This window comes from Saimiri boliviensis, chromosome 21, assembly GCF_048565385.1.
Source record: "Saimiri boliviensis isolate mSaiBol1 chromosome 21, mSaiBol1.pri, whole genome shotgun sequence".
Lineage (NCBI taxonomy): Eukaryota > Metazoa > Chordata > Mammalia > Primates > Cebidae > Saimiri > Saimiri boliviensis.
Genome location: NC_133469.1, coordinates 3,328,159 through 3,343,924, shown reverse-complemented (window position 1 = coordinate 3,343,924; position 15,766 = coordinate 3,328,159).

Genomic DNA, 15,766 nt, shown 5'->3' with positions numbered 1-15,766 from the left:
ATGTGAATGGCTCTGTTTGCCACAGATCGAAGGGGCACAGCACTGGCGTCCCATCCCAGTCGGATACTCTGATCTTCTTGGAGCAGCTTCTGTCTGCCTCCAAGGCCTAGAGAGAGAGAAGGAGCCGTGGCTGTGTTTCATTCCCAAGTCGAAGGTGTTTGCTGACGACCCCAGCTCCTGGGACCTGCCTCGCTGCCCCATGCCAGTGCAGACCGGTGCAGGGTGAACTCCGCACGCAGGGCCCAGGCGGGTGATGCTCCAGGCATAGGTCTTTTCCTTCAACCCGGTTTCCCCCTGCATGAAGCTGTCCCTTTCTCCAGAAATATCCCCAAATCATAGTGCATGCTGTGTTGGAGGAGAACTTCAGGCTGGAATTCATCCCTTTGGTGGCTTTAAAAATAGACCAGCCATTATGCAGGTAATATGTTAATGTCAGGATTAGCATCATATGGTAATTGGCTCGGAGGCCACAGGGCCCACCTCATCTTTGGAGAGTCAAACCCACGTGTATTGAAAGCAAAGAGTGTGCACCCTGGCAAGGCTCTCCTTCAAGTAAACCCACAAGGAGAGAGGAAGAGGAGAGGTCCCGGAGACGGCTGGGAGAGAGCATCTCAGAGAGGAAGCCGGCGGGACGAGCAATCCAGCACCAGCTGCCAGCTCCAGCATTGTGCATTCATAAATGCAAACGGGTCCGCCCGGGACCTGGAGCGGCGGGCAGGAGATAAATGGAAAATTTTGGAATATAATTAACGTAATGGTAGTCCTCCGGCCCCGCAGAGTTCAATTTGCAGAAGCAATGTTTCAATCCTGGGCTGTTTATCACACCGCGGAGGCCGGTTACACAGAGATAACAGAAAAGCTGTTGTGTGGTCTGAGCGGCGATTTGTCTTGGAAAGGATCCTGATGCCAATGTTTAAGGAAGCGTTATTACCAAGACATGCTGGGGAGAAGGAGCGGGCCCGGTTGGATGACTGGCCTCCGAGAACTCTCCATCAGTCTGACAGTCTTGATGAGCCTGTGAAATTGCCAGACCCCAGATTTTACCCCAGAAGCAGGAGTCAGCAGGCCGAGGAGCCCAGGCTGGGGGCTTCTGTGGCCTCCTCTCAGGTGACCCAGCTGCTGCCCGCCACCCTGGGGGAGAAGGAGCTCTGTGTCTTTGGACGTAACCTAAGACAGAAGAAATGCTTGGAGGTGGGAGTGGATGCTGCCCATTGCCTAACTAATAGCTCCTCTCCCCGATTTTGGTCAGAGTTGCAATATGCCCATTTAAAGCACTGGTTTTCCCAGCTTCCCTTGCAGTTAGAGGTGGCCTGATGGGCACTGTTATGGTTAAAAAAAAAAAAAAAAAAGCAAGATGTGAATGCCAGGTGCAGTGGCTCCCGCCTGGAGTCCCAGCACTTTGGGAGGCTGAGGTGGGCGGATCATGAGGTCAGATTGAGACCATCCTGACCAACCAGGTGAAACCCCGTCTCTACTAAAAATGCAAAAATTAGCTGTGCATGATGGCGCACCCCTCTAATCCCAGCTACTCGGGAGGCTGAGGTAGGAGAATTGCTTGAACCGAGAGATGGAGGTTGCGGTGAGCTGAGATTGCACCACTGCACTCCAGCCTGACGACAGAGCGAGGCTCCATCACACACACACACAAAGATGTGAATGACAGTCACTAGAGATGGCTTCTAGAAAAGCTTAGTAAAAGGACCAGAGCCAGCTGCCATTTTCCTTTTTTGGACCTTTGTGTCGTAAAAAAAAATTCCTCCCTGGAATGCAGAGGTGGTGTTTTGATCCTGGCAGCTATTTTGTCACCACGGGGCTCCAAGTCACAGGCAGAGGACGATGGAGTGACGAAGAGAAGGAACCTGGGCACAGACGACGTCGTTGGACTGGACCAGCTGAACTCCATCTCTGGGCTTTTCCATGAGACAAAACTCCTTACGTGTTTGAGCTGCTGGATTCTGTGACGCTACCTGGCCCAGTGTGATCCTGCATCTCTCTGGAGCTCAGGGGAGATGCTGGAGGTGGCACTCTGGGAGTATCCCCATTCAGATAGGAAATGAAGCCCTGCCAGCGAGGAGTCCTCCTGGGTGAGGAGAAGGGCATCCAGAGAAAGCCCAGGACGCTGGCATTAGAGAGGCAGGTTGAAGAACCAGAGCCCTCCTAAGAGTGAGGAGGGACAGAAGAACGTGGAGAACCGGGTGTTGCGGAAGCCAGGGGTCTCCTATTCTTCCAGCCACGCCTGGCGTTCTCTCCTGGAAAAATCAAAGGTGCTTCACCTGCAAGGGCCCCTAAGTGGAATCCATTCTCTACCCTCAGACCTTCCCTTCCCCTTCTACTGTCTATCCACGTGGTGGCTGCATCACCCGCTTCCCTCCCCCTCACACACCTGCTGGGGTGAAGCTCTCCCCACTCTCCTCCATTCTATCTCCGTCTCTGTCTCTGTCTCTGTCTCTGTCTCCGTCTCCGTCTCCGTCTCCGTCTCCGTCTCCGTCTCTAGCTCTGTCTCTGTCTCTGTCTCTGTCTCTGTCTCCGTCTCCGTCTCCGTCTCCGTCTCCGTCTCCGTCTCCGTCTCTAGCTCTGTCTCTGTCTCTGTCTCTGTCTCTGTCTCCGTCTCCGTCTCCGTCTCTGTCTCTGTCTCTATCTCTATCTCTGTCTCTGTCTCCGTCTCTGTCATAGTCTAAGCTCCCATCATCTCCTGCCCAGACCATTTCCTGTGCCCTCCCTGAACCTTCATGTCCTGCTTGGACCTTCTTTGAATGTCCATGCGTGGCGGCAGATGGCGTTCCAGAAATCTTACGTTACTCTTTTGCTTAAAATCCTTCCGTGCCTTCCCTGCTGTCCCCCCAGGAATCTGCTTGGCATGGACTGAAGGCTGTTTGTGATCTGGCCTCACCCCGTCCCTGCTTCGCCAACACTGTAGGCATTTCAGATGATTCTGCTGCCTGAGTGAGTTGTGTTCCTCCAGCATTCTGAGGCTCTGCTCTTTCCTCTTCCTGGAATGCCTTTTCCCTGGCCCGGTGATGAGTTCCTGCTCCTCCATAGGGAGCCTTGTCAAGCTCTTCCTCTTTGAAGCCTGGCTTCTGGGGTCAGAATTAACTGCAATTTCACTTGCATTACTATGGAGTTTGCTCAAACCCAGTGAATTGAGAAACTCAGCATACTGCACCATCATGAATCACGTCCACACCCACAATCCCTCGCCAGAATGTGAGCTCCTTGAGATCGAGAACCATGTCTGAGTTAAAGCACCCAGCTCAAGGCTTGGCTTGGTGGTTTGTGAGTCATGGTGGGAAGATGGATGGTTGGATGGTTGAGTGAGTGGATGAATGGATGGGTAGGTGGATGATGGGTGAATGAGTGAGTGGATGGCTGGAAGATGAGTGGGTAGATGGATGGATGAGCGGGTGGGTGGATGGTTGAGTATGTGGGCGGATGGATGAGTGGGTGGATAGACGGGTAGATGTATTAATGAGTGAAAGGATGGGTGGATGAGGGGGTGGGTGGATGGTTGAGTAGGTGAGTGAGTGGGTGGGGGAGTGGGTGAGAGGGTGGGTAGATGGATGGATGAATGAGTGGATGAATACATGGGTTGATGAGTCCAGTGGATTCATGGATGGACAGGTGGATGGACTGGTGTGTAGGTGGGTGGGTATGTGAGTGGATGGACAGATGGCTGGATAGGTAGGTGGACAGAAGGATGGATGAGTGGGTAGGGGGGTAGATGGGTGGAATGGCTGGGTGGGTAGATGCATGAATTACTGGGCGCATTCACTCGCTCTTTCCTCTGCCTTACCTGTCTTCACAGCCCTTAGCACGATCTGCGTCATGAACGTTTACTTTTTTTTTTTTTTCACTTATTATCCACCTTACCAGACTAGAACGTGAGCTTCATTAAGACAGAAACCTGTTGAAGACTACTTTCTCAAAGTTGAAAACTGTTTCGGACACATAGCAACTGCTCAACAAATAGCTGATGATCAAAGAAATGAGGCAGGGGTCTGGAAGGAGGGCCCAGGTTTCTCTCACCTTCTGTGAAAGCCCAGACCTTCCGTGTCTTCTTCCACTGAAATAAAGGGCCACATAAAGGGATGACTAGACTCAGGCCCAGTCCAGGTCCAAATGGGCAACAAGATTTGCCCTCGAGCAGCTGGAATCTTGGGCAAGCGTGTTACCTGCTGTATTTCTGACTCAGAGCACGAGGGGAACGCAGAGGAACAAGAGCTGGGATGCCGCTGTGTGAAAGGAAACTTCCGAATGGGCACGGGGAAGGCTTCCGGGGAAGATGGTGCCGGAACTGGGCTTGGAAGGATATTTAGGATGAAGGTGATGGCAGTTGCGGGCATGGAGGAGCAGGGGTGGGTGGAGTTGGGAAAGAAGGTAGGAGCCAGTTTGGCCTTGGGGTGGGATGCAGTGGACGGAGGGATGGCAGGAAACTTGTCAGGAAAAGTAGGTTGGGAGCGAGCCTACCTGAGAAATGACCTAGGACAGGCATGCAGACCTAGGAGAGGCATGCAGACCTAGGAGAGGCATGTAGACCTAGGAGAGGCATGTAGACCTAGGACAGGCATGTAGACCTAGGAGAGGCATGCAGACCTAGGACAGGCATGCAGACCTAGGAGAGGCATGTAGACCTAGGACAGGCATGTAGACCTAGGAGAGGCATGCAGACCTAGGACAGGCATGCAGACCTAGGAGAGGCATGTAGACCTAGGAGAGGCATGTAGACCTAGGACAGGCATGTAGACCTAGGACAGGCATGTAGACCTAGGAGAGGCATGTAGACCTAGGAGAGGCATGTAGACCTAGGACAGGCATGCAGACCTAGGACAGGCATGTAGACCTAGGACAGGCATGTAGACCTAGGAGAGGCATGTAGACCTAGGAGAGGTATGTAGACCTAGGACAGGCATATAGACCTAGGAGAGGCATGCAGACCTAGGACAGGCATGCAGACCTAGGAGAGGCATGTAGACCTAGGAGAGGCATGTAGACCTAGGACAGGCATGTAGACCTAGGAGAGGCATGTAGACCTAGGAGAGGTATTTAGACCTAGGAGAGGCATGTAGACCTAGGAGAGGCATGTAGACCTAGGACAGGCATGCAGACCTAGGAGAGGCATGTAGACCTAGGAGAGGTATTTAGACCTAGGAGAGGCATGTAGACCTAGGACAGGCATGCAGACCTAGGAGAGGCATGTAGACCTAGGAGAGGTATTTAGACCTAGGAGAGGCATGTAGACCTAGGAGAGGCATGTAGACCTAGGACAGGCATATAGACCTAGGAGAGGCATGCAGACCTAGGAGAGGTATTTAGACCTAGGAGAGGCATGTAGACCTAGGACAGGCATGTAGACCTAGGACAGGCATGTAGACCTAGGACAGGCATGTAGACCTAGGACAGGCATGTAGACCTAGGACAGGCACTGGAGAAGCAGGCTGACACAGGTGGTGCTCTTGGTAGGACCTCGTATCATGGGGCTCACACATCCTAGCGGCAGGTGCGAACCTGCTCACAGAGGGTAGCTCAGAGGTGGACATGTGACCCAAACTAGCCAATCAGGATCTTCTCTGAGACTCTCTCTTCCTGGAGCAAGAGAGTCTCTGAGCCTGTCAATGGTGAGGCAATGCTGAACCAACTTCCCAGTCAGTGAAGAAGAGAAGAAAAGCCAGGAAAGCCACATGCCACACGGGGAACCTGGAAAAGTGGCTTCATTGGCGCAGAGCTGTGGGCAGCAGGCAGGACCAGGGTGATGCACTTCTCAGGGGGGCTCGTGTGAAGGGAAACTTCTACAAGGGCAGGGGGGAGGTCTTCCTGGAGGAGGTGGTGTCTGAACTGGGCCTGGGAGGATGCGCAGGATGAAGATGGGCAGACGCAGGCGTGGGGTAAAGCGTGTGGCTGACCATCCCTGGAGGTCATGCAGACGTTGGAGCCTTTGGGGACTTGTATGAAGACGTGGGCGTGTGGGACACACTGAACATGGAGAAGGGAAAATGCAGCAGCTTTGCTCAGAGAGGCTCCTTCTGCCAGGGCCTGAGGGCCCATTGCCCAGGGCTTGCCAGGGCTGTGGTAGCTACTCCTCTGCCAGCTTGGGCACAGGAGCAGGGGTGGGGGTGGGACCAGGAGAGCGACGTCAAGGCTAGAGGGACAGCGCCTGGCTGTCCTCACACCTCAGCTGCCACAAAGCCCCTGGCTGCAGCCCGCCTGGAGCAGAGCCCTGCAGCTGCCCGGGGCCCACACGGCTGGTTGCTAAGAGACCACAGTCCGGAGGCCTGTGACTCAGTAAGGACCCTGGCTTTTGTCTCTGGCTCGTGAAGTCTTTAGAAGCTGAATTCTCGGACAGACCCCTGAGGTTGAGTGGAGCAGGGACCTAGAGAAGTCCCACGCCTGGGAGATAGGGTCACAAGAGCTCAGCCCTCCCATCCTGGCCTGGAGCCAGTCCAGATGGGCCCAGAGGAGGCGGCACAGGGAGACGCTCCCCAGGGCTCTCGTGGCTGTAAGAGGGCTGTCTCCAACGTCACCCCTCCTCCCCCCACACTTACCTCCCTGTGTGCTGACACACGCACACACATGCATGCATGCACCCCACGCAGACACCAAACGTACACAGCACAGGAGTCACGCACACGCCACACCACACGCTACACGTGGCTGCAGCCACACCAGATTTATACGCGTGTTCCCAGATGCCCCTCTCTCTCCTCCAGGCTTCCTTCTGCCTTTGTCTAGAAGATTCCTAAGGTCCCACATTACCCATCAGATCATGGGAAAGGCTGTCCCTGAGCCTGTGCAGCCCGGAGACTCTCTGCTCCCTCACAGAGCCCGGTCTGTGGCGTGACTGTTGGTTTAGGGAGCAAAGGCACCTTACGCCGTAAACGCCTTCGGATCAGGAGACAAAGCTGCTTCACGGATCATAGCCAGCACTTCAGTCAAGACACGGTTTCACCAAGTGCCTATTAAATAACAGACCGGATGCGGTGGCTCACGCCTGTCATCCCAGCATTTTGGGAGGCTGAGACGGGAGGATCATCTGAAATCAGGAGTTCAAGACCTGCCTGGCCAACATGGTGAAACCCCGTCTCTACTAAAAATACGAAAATTAGCTGGGGGTGGTGGTGCGTGCCTGTGATCCCAGCTACTCGGGAGGCTGAGGCAGGAGAGAATTGCTTGAACCTGAGGGGCAGAGGTTGCAGTGAGCCGAGATCCAGCCACTTCTCTCCAGCCTGGGCAACAGAGCAAGACTTTGTCTCAAAAAAAAAAAAAAAAAAAAAAGGAATGAATGACAGAAAAACAGAACCAAGATTTGTTAAGTGCTGGGCCAGAGCTGGGTGTCGGCCCTCTCTAGCCAGGGTCTTTTCCCCAACTGAGAGCTGTTTCTTTTATTTTATATTTTATTTTTATTTATTTCATTTTTGAGACAGAGTCTCCCTCTGTCGCCCAGGCTGGAGTGCAGTGGCGTGATCTCGGCTCACTGTAACCTCTGCCTCACGGGTTCAAGTGATTCTCCTGCCTCAGCTTCCCTGAGTAGCTGGGATTACAGGTGCCTGCTACCATGCCTGGCTAATTTTTTTTTTTTTTTTTTGTATTTTTAGTAGAGACAGGGGTTTGACCATGTTGGCCAGGCTGGTCTTGAACTCCCGACCTCAGGTGATCTCTGCTGGCCTTGGTCCCCTAAGTGCTGGGGTTACAGGTGTAAGCCACTGCGCCCGGCCTGTTTATTTCTAAGCCTAAATTTAAGCTTTCATTCTGTCCCTGCATTTCACTCTCTGCCCCGCGTGTGGGTCATGGTCGTCTTGGGATTGAAAACCAGCGGTCAAGTGAACGAGTCCAAGATGCGGCACTGCTGTCTTGACTTGACTTCCCGCTCTGCCACCAGAGGTGAGTCAGGTTCCTCATCCCAGCCTCAGCGTGCTCACTCCGTAACATGAGAAAATCCCGTGACCCGATTTATGAAAATGAACTGCCGTGAGTGGAGGTCTTCATGACCACGAGAACTGTAAAACCTGAAGAAAAGCGTCCCCGCGGGCCTGGGATTCGCGCATGGCAAGCTCCCGGGGGCTCGCTCCTCTGGGACTGTGCGTGTGCACATGCTAAGGTGACTGGTGCTCCGGGGACTCACGGAGGTGGCTGTGGCGGAAACCCAGCGCTAGCCTGGCAGGTGCCGGGGTTGATGGTGCCGCCTCCTGGGTGTTAGGGGGAGGCCGGAAGTGCAGAGGACCAGCCTCCTAAAGGCAGAAGCAAATGGCCGGTGGCCAGCCGCAGCTGTGGGTTGAGGCTCCCGCTGCGTGTTCTGGGTTTACCGCCTCTGTTTGCTTCATATCCTTGTGCCACAGTTTCTTATCTTCAAAATCTGGATAATAACAGTAGCCACCTGTTTCAGGGTGTTTTCATTGCAAAGAACAGAAATCAACGAGGACCCAAGTGGGCTTTTAAAATAAATGTCAAGATGACATTCATCTTCCGAACGGAAAGGCTCGTGTGAAGTGTGATTCGGCAGTTCAGTGAAGGGACGGAACTCTGACTTCTGCTTTGTCCTTTCTCGCCACTTTCCTTTCTATGGCCTCACATGCATCCTAAAGCTGGCTCCCTTTACGGTCCAGAGAGGACTGCCGGGGCCCCCAGGGTCGCGTGTGTCCTCATCCACATCCTTTGAGGGGGACAGAGTTTCTTTGTCTCATGCAAATGTCACCACAGCTCCAAGCCGGTCCCCAGAGCCTGGTATTACTCGGATTGGATCAATCTTAGTTCCCCGGCCCCCAAATTGGAACCAGTCACTAGGCCAGGGGATGGGAGGCTGATTGGTTTCAGATCAGATCACATGCTCCAACCCCGGGGCGAAGAGTAGAGCCAGTTTACTCAGACATCCAAAGGGACACAGGGGTCGGTGGAAGGGAGAAGAATGTGATGAGGTGACAAGGAGCCGTTTCAGTCCCTACGGCCCTTGGCCACCCATAGTTCATGCAGTTCCTTCCTCCTCCCGTGAACATTCAAAGCTGACAATGAGCCTTTACAGTCTGTGGGAAATAGAAAAGTCCATCTTCGAATAATAGTTTATTTTAAAGGCTTTCTTCCAAGCCTTCTTGCTTTTGGCTAATAGCTCTTTGTTAAGCCCTACCCCGTGTGGCTGTTAACCACGTTCACAGGCACGTGGGACATGCCTTGTCTTTGTACCTAACTGAACTATTGGTGCTAAACGTGCTCACAGGCACGTCCCAGCTTGCAGCCTGTGTCGCTTCCTTACTTAAACTTCTCCATGGCTTTTACTGGTTTAGAAAAGTTTTAAGTTATTAGCCAATCAAGTTTTAGTTTACGTTGTAAAGTCTGGCTCCAACCAGCGAGGATCAGACGCAGCCGTAGAGACCACTGCAATGTGGAAAGGACAGGTATGTCTGCTTTTCCTTTGTCCCTCGTACTATCATGGGAAAAGTACCCCTCCTGCAGGAAGTACAGTTTGCTTTGGGAAAAGATCCTTGGTCTCAGTGATCGTTTTTCTTTGTAGCGTGAAGCACCCCCTTCCAACAGAGTCCTTACAGCCCTTGGCCACCCAGGTTCACACAGATCCTTGCCCCGCCCATGAACCCTCAAAGTTCCGATCCCACATAAACACAAAGAAGTCAACCCCAATCTCTTCCAGCCTTCCGCATTCTGCGTCTATCTCCAGTTCAAGATCTCATTCCGGGAATATTTACAGTCCTTCCGTCAAGTCTGGATGGAATGTAGCGTAGTCAAGGGAAAGAATATATAATAATAAAGAGAAATGGACTCACGGGACTGCAATGTCCAGCAGGAGGGAGGCTTCTGGTGTGGTTTGGCTTAGAGGTTCTCAGGGGCGCTGGTGCCCCAGATCCTCCTCCGTAATTCTCTCATATCAATCCTCCACCAAGCAGGGGCTTTCCCCCAGCAAGTTTTCCATACAGGAACAACTGTAGCTGCCAACAGCTCCCAGAGTGACAGGGGCCCGTACCCATGTACCATGGTAGCAAGAAGGCATCACCAGTTTCCAGTCATTGTAAATGGGCCAGCCTAGATTTTTGAGGCTGCAAGCAACAGAAACGCAGCTCTAGCTTAAAAGAGGAGGGAAGTGATTGGTGGTCCATGTGCCTGGGGTGGGGAGGACACTGGATGTCCCGTAGCAAGGTGGCAGGGCTCAGGCCAGTTCAGCCAGCTTCCAAGGGGCAGCCCCACTGCTATGGTGGGTAGGCAGCGCCGTCTGCCTCCCCCCGCCCTCCCTGAGCGATGGCTGCTCTGCCAGGAGTCGGACACACAGCTGGTCCTGGAATTGAGGGGACCCTGAAGGGCGTCCACACACCCGAGTGTCATGGCACAGCAGGACACATGTCCCCAAGAAGGGAGAGTCTGGACTCCCCAGCTCCCCGTCCAAGGCCATCAGAAGCGCTTTTGCCAGCCCTGCATGCTACCTTCTCAACCCAATTAAAGGTGGCTCCAGGGAGTGACCTCAGAGCTGATAAATGTGCAAAAATTCAAACCGGACAGCACCTGGAAAGCAGAGTATTTCCCATCGCACAGACCCAGTTAGCCAAGCCTGTGCTGTGCGGTCACCTGGGGAGCTCACGGGGCAGGGATGTTGTGGCCCCCAGGCGTGGCCACTTGCCCTGACATGGCCTGAGTCTCCTCCACCAGGACATCCCCACAGAGGTTTGGGTTGTGATTTTAATATAAAGCTGGAGTGCAGTGGTGTGATCTCGGCTCATTGCAACCTCCGCCTCCTGGGTTCAAGTGATTCTCCTGCCTCAGCCTCTTGAGTAGCTAGGACTGTAGGCACATGCCACCACACCCAGGTAATTTTTGTATTTTTAGTAGAGACGGGGTTTTACCATGTTGGCCAGGATGGTTTTGGATCTCTTGACCTTGTAATCCACCTGCCTTAGTCTCCCAAAGTGCTGGGATTACAGGCATGAGCCACCACACCCAACCTGAAATACTTTTTATCCCTGACACCTGGATGAGGCCTGAGGACAGGTGTGTAGGCAGGAGAAGTTGGGAAAGGAACTGAGATTGAGTGAGGCCCTACTGTGCGCCAGGACTGCCATTCCCTGCCTCATCGCCATTACCATTCCCTGCCTCATCGCCATTACCACAGTGCAGCCCCGTTATCCCCATATCCGTTTTCCCATGTGTGTGTCAGGGGAGGGAGTTGGACTCTAAATGCCCCTCCTCCTAAATCTGGAATTGGAAATCGCAGACGTGGGGTGTGAAGGTGGGAGCCCAATTAATAACCGATGGATGAATTGATGCTATTTTGAAACCTGCGTTTCAACTTGACAATATATTTGCATCGGTCAGGTTGATTTCAACGATGCTGCAGGAACAAACTGTTGAAGTCTCATTGGCTTCAGTCAAATGTGTTTCTGCCCAAGCAAAGCCCACCACAGGTGCCAGTGGTTCCCCAGAGCCACAGTCTCCCAGAGACGGTTCAGCCACCCCGGCTGACCCGAGCACCAACATCCGTGAACTGCAAGCTGGGAAGGACCACCACGTTAGATGCAGTGGAAAGGGGCAGGTGGAGTGGTCCTTAATGCTTCTCCCTGGAGGTGACTCATCATTTCTGCAGCCAGAGCAGGCTGTAGGGTCACCCCTGACTTCAAAGGTATGTGCGCCTAGGGTGAGAGGGGAACCAGAAGTCCTGAGAACACGCGTCCTTTCTTTCCCAGTGTTGGAAATAGATGCTCGGTGCCACAAACAAAGATCAGCACTGAGACAAAGGATCTTTCAGCAATGCAATTTTTACTTCCTGGACTGCAGGAAGGGGACCCTCGCTAGCCATCTTGCCACAGAGTACAATGAACAAAGGAAAACACACACATTTATCCCTTACGCATTTGGGGTCGTCCTCACTGCTGCGTCTGATCTCCGTTGGCTGGAGCCAGACCTCACAATCTAAACTAAAACCCGATTGCCTAACAACTTACAACTTTTCTAAACAGGTAAAAGCAGTGGAGAGCTGGGACATGCCTGTGAGCACGTCCAGCACAGAGATCTTGGGTAAAGTACAAGGACACAGAATGTACCACGTGCCTGGAAGCATGGCGTGTCTAATGGCTGCATAGGATAGGGCTTAACAGAGTTATTAGCACATTTATTTTTTAACAAGAAAGGCAACTTTAAAAAGGAACTTTTCTCCTTCCCACACTCAGTGCCCGTTGACTCTTTTCTCCAGCATCACCGAAAACCTCGCCTGTCTTGGACTCGGCCTCTATCCTGGAGCCTTCTGCTTCTCCAAGGTAGTGCCTCTGTCTGGTCTGTGTGGGTGAGTGATTTCATAATATCTGATAAGCTCTTATCATGAGCCCCGACGAATCAGAGTGGGGCGGACAAGGAACAGGAGCAGATCCGGCTGTTCTGGGACATCACAGTATCGGCCGTGGGCACTGCAGGGTGGACAGGGGCACCCTTCCCTCCACAGCCACTCTCTCTGTGACTCCTTCAATCCAACCAGCTGTGGGAAGGACCATCTGTCCTGTGCCAGAGACTGGTTCCAGGTGCCAGTGTGTGGCAGAGACCAAGGAGCTGTCCCCCAACCCACCCTCTCAACTCATTCACTGGGCACATCATGCCTTTTCAACCTAACTAAGGTGGCTCCAGGGAGGGAGCTTGCAGCTGATAGATGTGTAGAAAGCAAATCGACAACATCCAGAAGGCACACGGACCACACTGTGGCTCTGCCCCCAAGCCCTCTCTTGACCCCCTGCACACCCCTATGGAGAGGGCTCTCCATTTTTCTTGATGAGGAAACAAAGCCAGAAGGAGCAGAGCTAGGAGGCCACTTTAGGCCGTTTGCATTGCTATGAAGGATGTGAATCCCTGAGGCTGGGTGATTTCCGAAGAAAGGTCTATTTGGCTCACAGCCTTGAAGGCTGTCCAAGCAGCGTGGAGCCGGCGTCTGTTTCTAGGGAGCCCTCAGGAAACTTACAATCATGGCAGCAGGCAGAGGGAGGACCGGTGAATCACACGGGGAGAGCGAGCCGTGGTGGGGGAGGTCTCACTCACCTAAACAACCAGACCGGCGTGAGCTCGGAGCAAGAACTCACTCATTACTGCCAGGAAGGCACCAGGCATGAGAGGCCCACCCCTGTGCCCCGCACACCTCCACCAGGCTCCACCTCCGACACTGGGGATCACATTCGACCATAAGATTTGAAGGGGACACCCGTCCGAACTGCATCAGAGGCCCGCCCACCTGCCTGACCCCGGGTCCTGAGCGCCCTTGGCTCGTCTTTGCCTGGCTTCCTGCTCGGTGGAATACTGTAAGGGTTAAAGAAAGAGGAAAGAGCCATGGAGAAAGCAGACCTGAGAGGGGCTTCTGGGCAGTTTCAGGTAGGCGCGTTCTCTCTCTTACGGACTGAATATTGAAGGCTCAGGGTGAGAGAACTTACCGTAGGTTTGGAGTCTTTTTTGTGGGGGAGAAGTTGATGGCGGAGCTGGAATGTCTCTGGCTGGAGGGGAGGTTATCTTGGGGCTGGCATGTCTCTGATTGGGGAGGGCTTTATTTTGTGGTTGAAACGTTTCTGGTCAGAGATGTCATTTGTGGCTGACGGTCACACCGACCTTAGCCATTACGCTGATGCCCTTTGGATTTAGGCGGTTTTTGATGAAAGTGCTTGTCCAAAATGACGACGCGCCTTCTCCGTCACGAATGCCCTCCCCAGCCACTTGTGAGTCACCTGTGGCTGTGTAACAAATCACCCCCAAGCTTGCAACAGCATCCATGGTGCCACCGTTCCTGGGGCTCAGGCATCTGAGTCTCAGTGGGGTTTCCTGGCTCAGGGGCTCCCACAGGTTGCTGGGCTCCGGGGCACACAAAGCCCCTGGAACCTGCTGGGAAGGCGTGAGCCAGCCGGCCATGGGCTGGAGGCAGCAGGCGGAGGGACGGGCAAGGCCTTTCGGATCCACAGTGTCTGGCAGAGGCTGGACACGAGAAATATTGAATGAATGAATGAAGGAATGAATGAACGAAGGAATGAATGAACGAACAATCGGGACAGATCTCCATTTTCATATTATTACTTGGTCCTGGGCAAGTTACTTTACCTCTTTGGGACTTAGTCTCCTCGTCAGTAAAATGGGGATAATAACGCCTGTCTCATAAGAATCCATGTTTAAATCTAGCAGAGTGCCCAGCATATAGCAGGTACCCAGGATGTCTCTGTGGTTTAATCCACCCTAAGGGTTTGACTTCCTCCCTCTGATTCAGTGATTGGCTTGGCGGTGACTTTCCTGAATGGAATTCCTTACAAGGGGCCTTCCTGGATTGGTATTGCACAGCGTTCTCAAAGCTTGCAGACATGGGGCGGTTACCACCAGGGCATGGCTCCTGCAATCCTGCAGCCTAGGAAGGCTGTCTCCTCGTCACCACCGTCCCGGCCCCGCGCCGCCCTCAGAGCAAGTGGCCTTCCCTCCAGGACTTGGGCAGGTCGGCTGGACAGTCCCAGCTCAGGCTGCCCAGACTAGACTCTGAGACCCTGCACGCTGGTCGACCTGTGGATAAGCCTGGGGGTTCCCGTCCCGTCTGGTCTGTCGCCAGCTGAGCCGAGGCCTCACCTGTGCCATGCCATGTCCTCCTGAGCTTTGGTTTCTTTATGTGTGATGTGTGCAGGGGGCGAGACAGACCAGGCGGCCCCGCTGGAACCTCCTATTTCTTTGCGACCCTTCTCCTCATGCTGGTGGCCGCTGGTTCCACTGTCCACATGCTGCCCGCAGTGAACGGGCTTTTTCCTCTTCGCCCTATCCACTGCTCTGGGTGGTGCATTCTGACTCTGATGGCCAGGCCGAGGGTGACACCAGACCCCAGGGTGCCGAGGCTATGAACGCCCAGCCTTGCTTGCACCCTGGGTTTGGGATGCAAAGGTCTCCCAATCTGCTAAAGCCACACCCTCCACAGGCACCACAAAGCTGAGCCTTAGCTCTCAGGATTCCCGTAATCCTCACGTGGCACCTGTGCCCTCATGCTCAGGGAGGAGGAGGGCGCCACAGCACCAGGGGTATCTGGGGGTTTCTTCCAGACTCAACAATGGACTGTCCCCCACACAATGCCCTAAAAGGCAGGGTTATCTGCGGCAAGCCAGGCTCTGCCCTCAGACAGACGTGCAGAGAAAGAGCCTCCAAGACGGGGTGCCACATGGGTGGTCTGCTCCTGCAGGGGACCTTGACGTTTCAAAGCAAGCATGGTTGATTCGGATCATTCTCCAGGAACCTTGAGAGGGTGGTGCCCTTATCTGTATTTAATTGATAAAGATTACCGCTCAGAGAATGAATGAGCAATTCAGAAAATGAGTCAGCAATTTCCGAGCTAAGCCAGTTTCCCAGACACCCCAGGCCCGGGCAGCACACAGTAGGCCTGTGATTTCTCCTTTCCCAGGTCTGCAGGTCGGCTGCGATTCTGCTGATCCCAGCTGACTCTTCCCCGGGTGACTCGGCTTCAGGCTGCGTGCGGTCGGCAGGGACGGGTTTGGGTCAGCTCCCGGCCCAGGCTGCTCCAGGCTGATCTTCTCAGGGCGGTCACCAGAGTGTAGACCTCAGGGCACTCTTGAGGCCTTTGGTCGCATGCGTTCTACTCAATTCCACTGGCCAGAGCGAGTGAGCTGCCCAGCGTGGACAGGGTGGGGAGTGCCCTCTAGCCACGCAGGAAGGTCCTGTACTTCCTCACCCAGGCGAGGAGCAGGGATTTGAACCCGAGCCCGACTCGGAAGGCCTTGGCACCATTGGTCTCTCATTTGAGGTCATGTGTAAGGCCCCTGGCTCAGGGATCCATGAA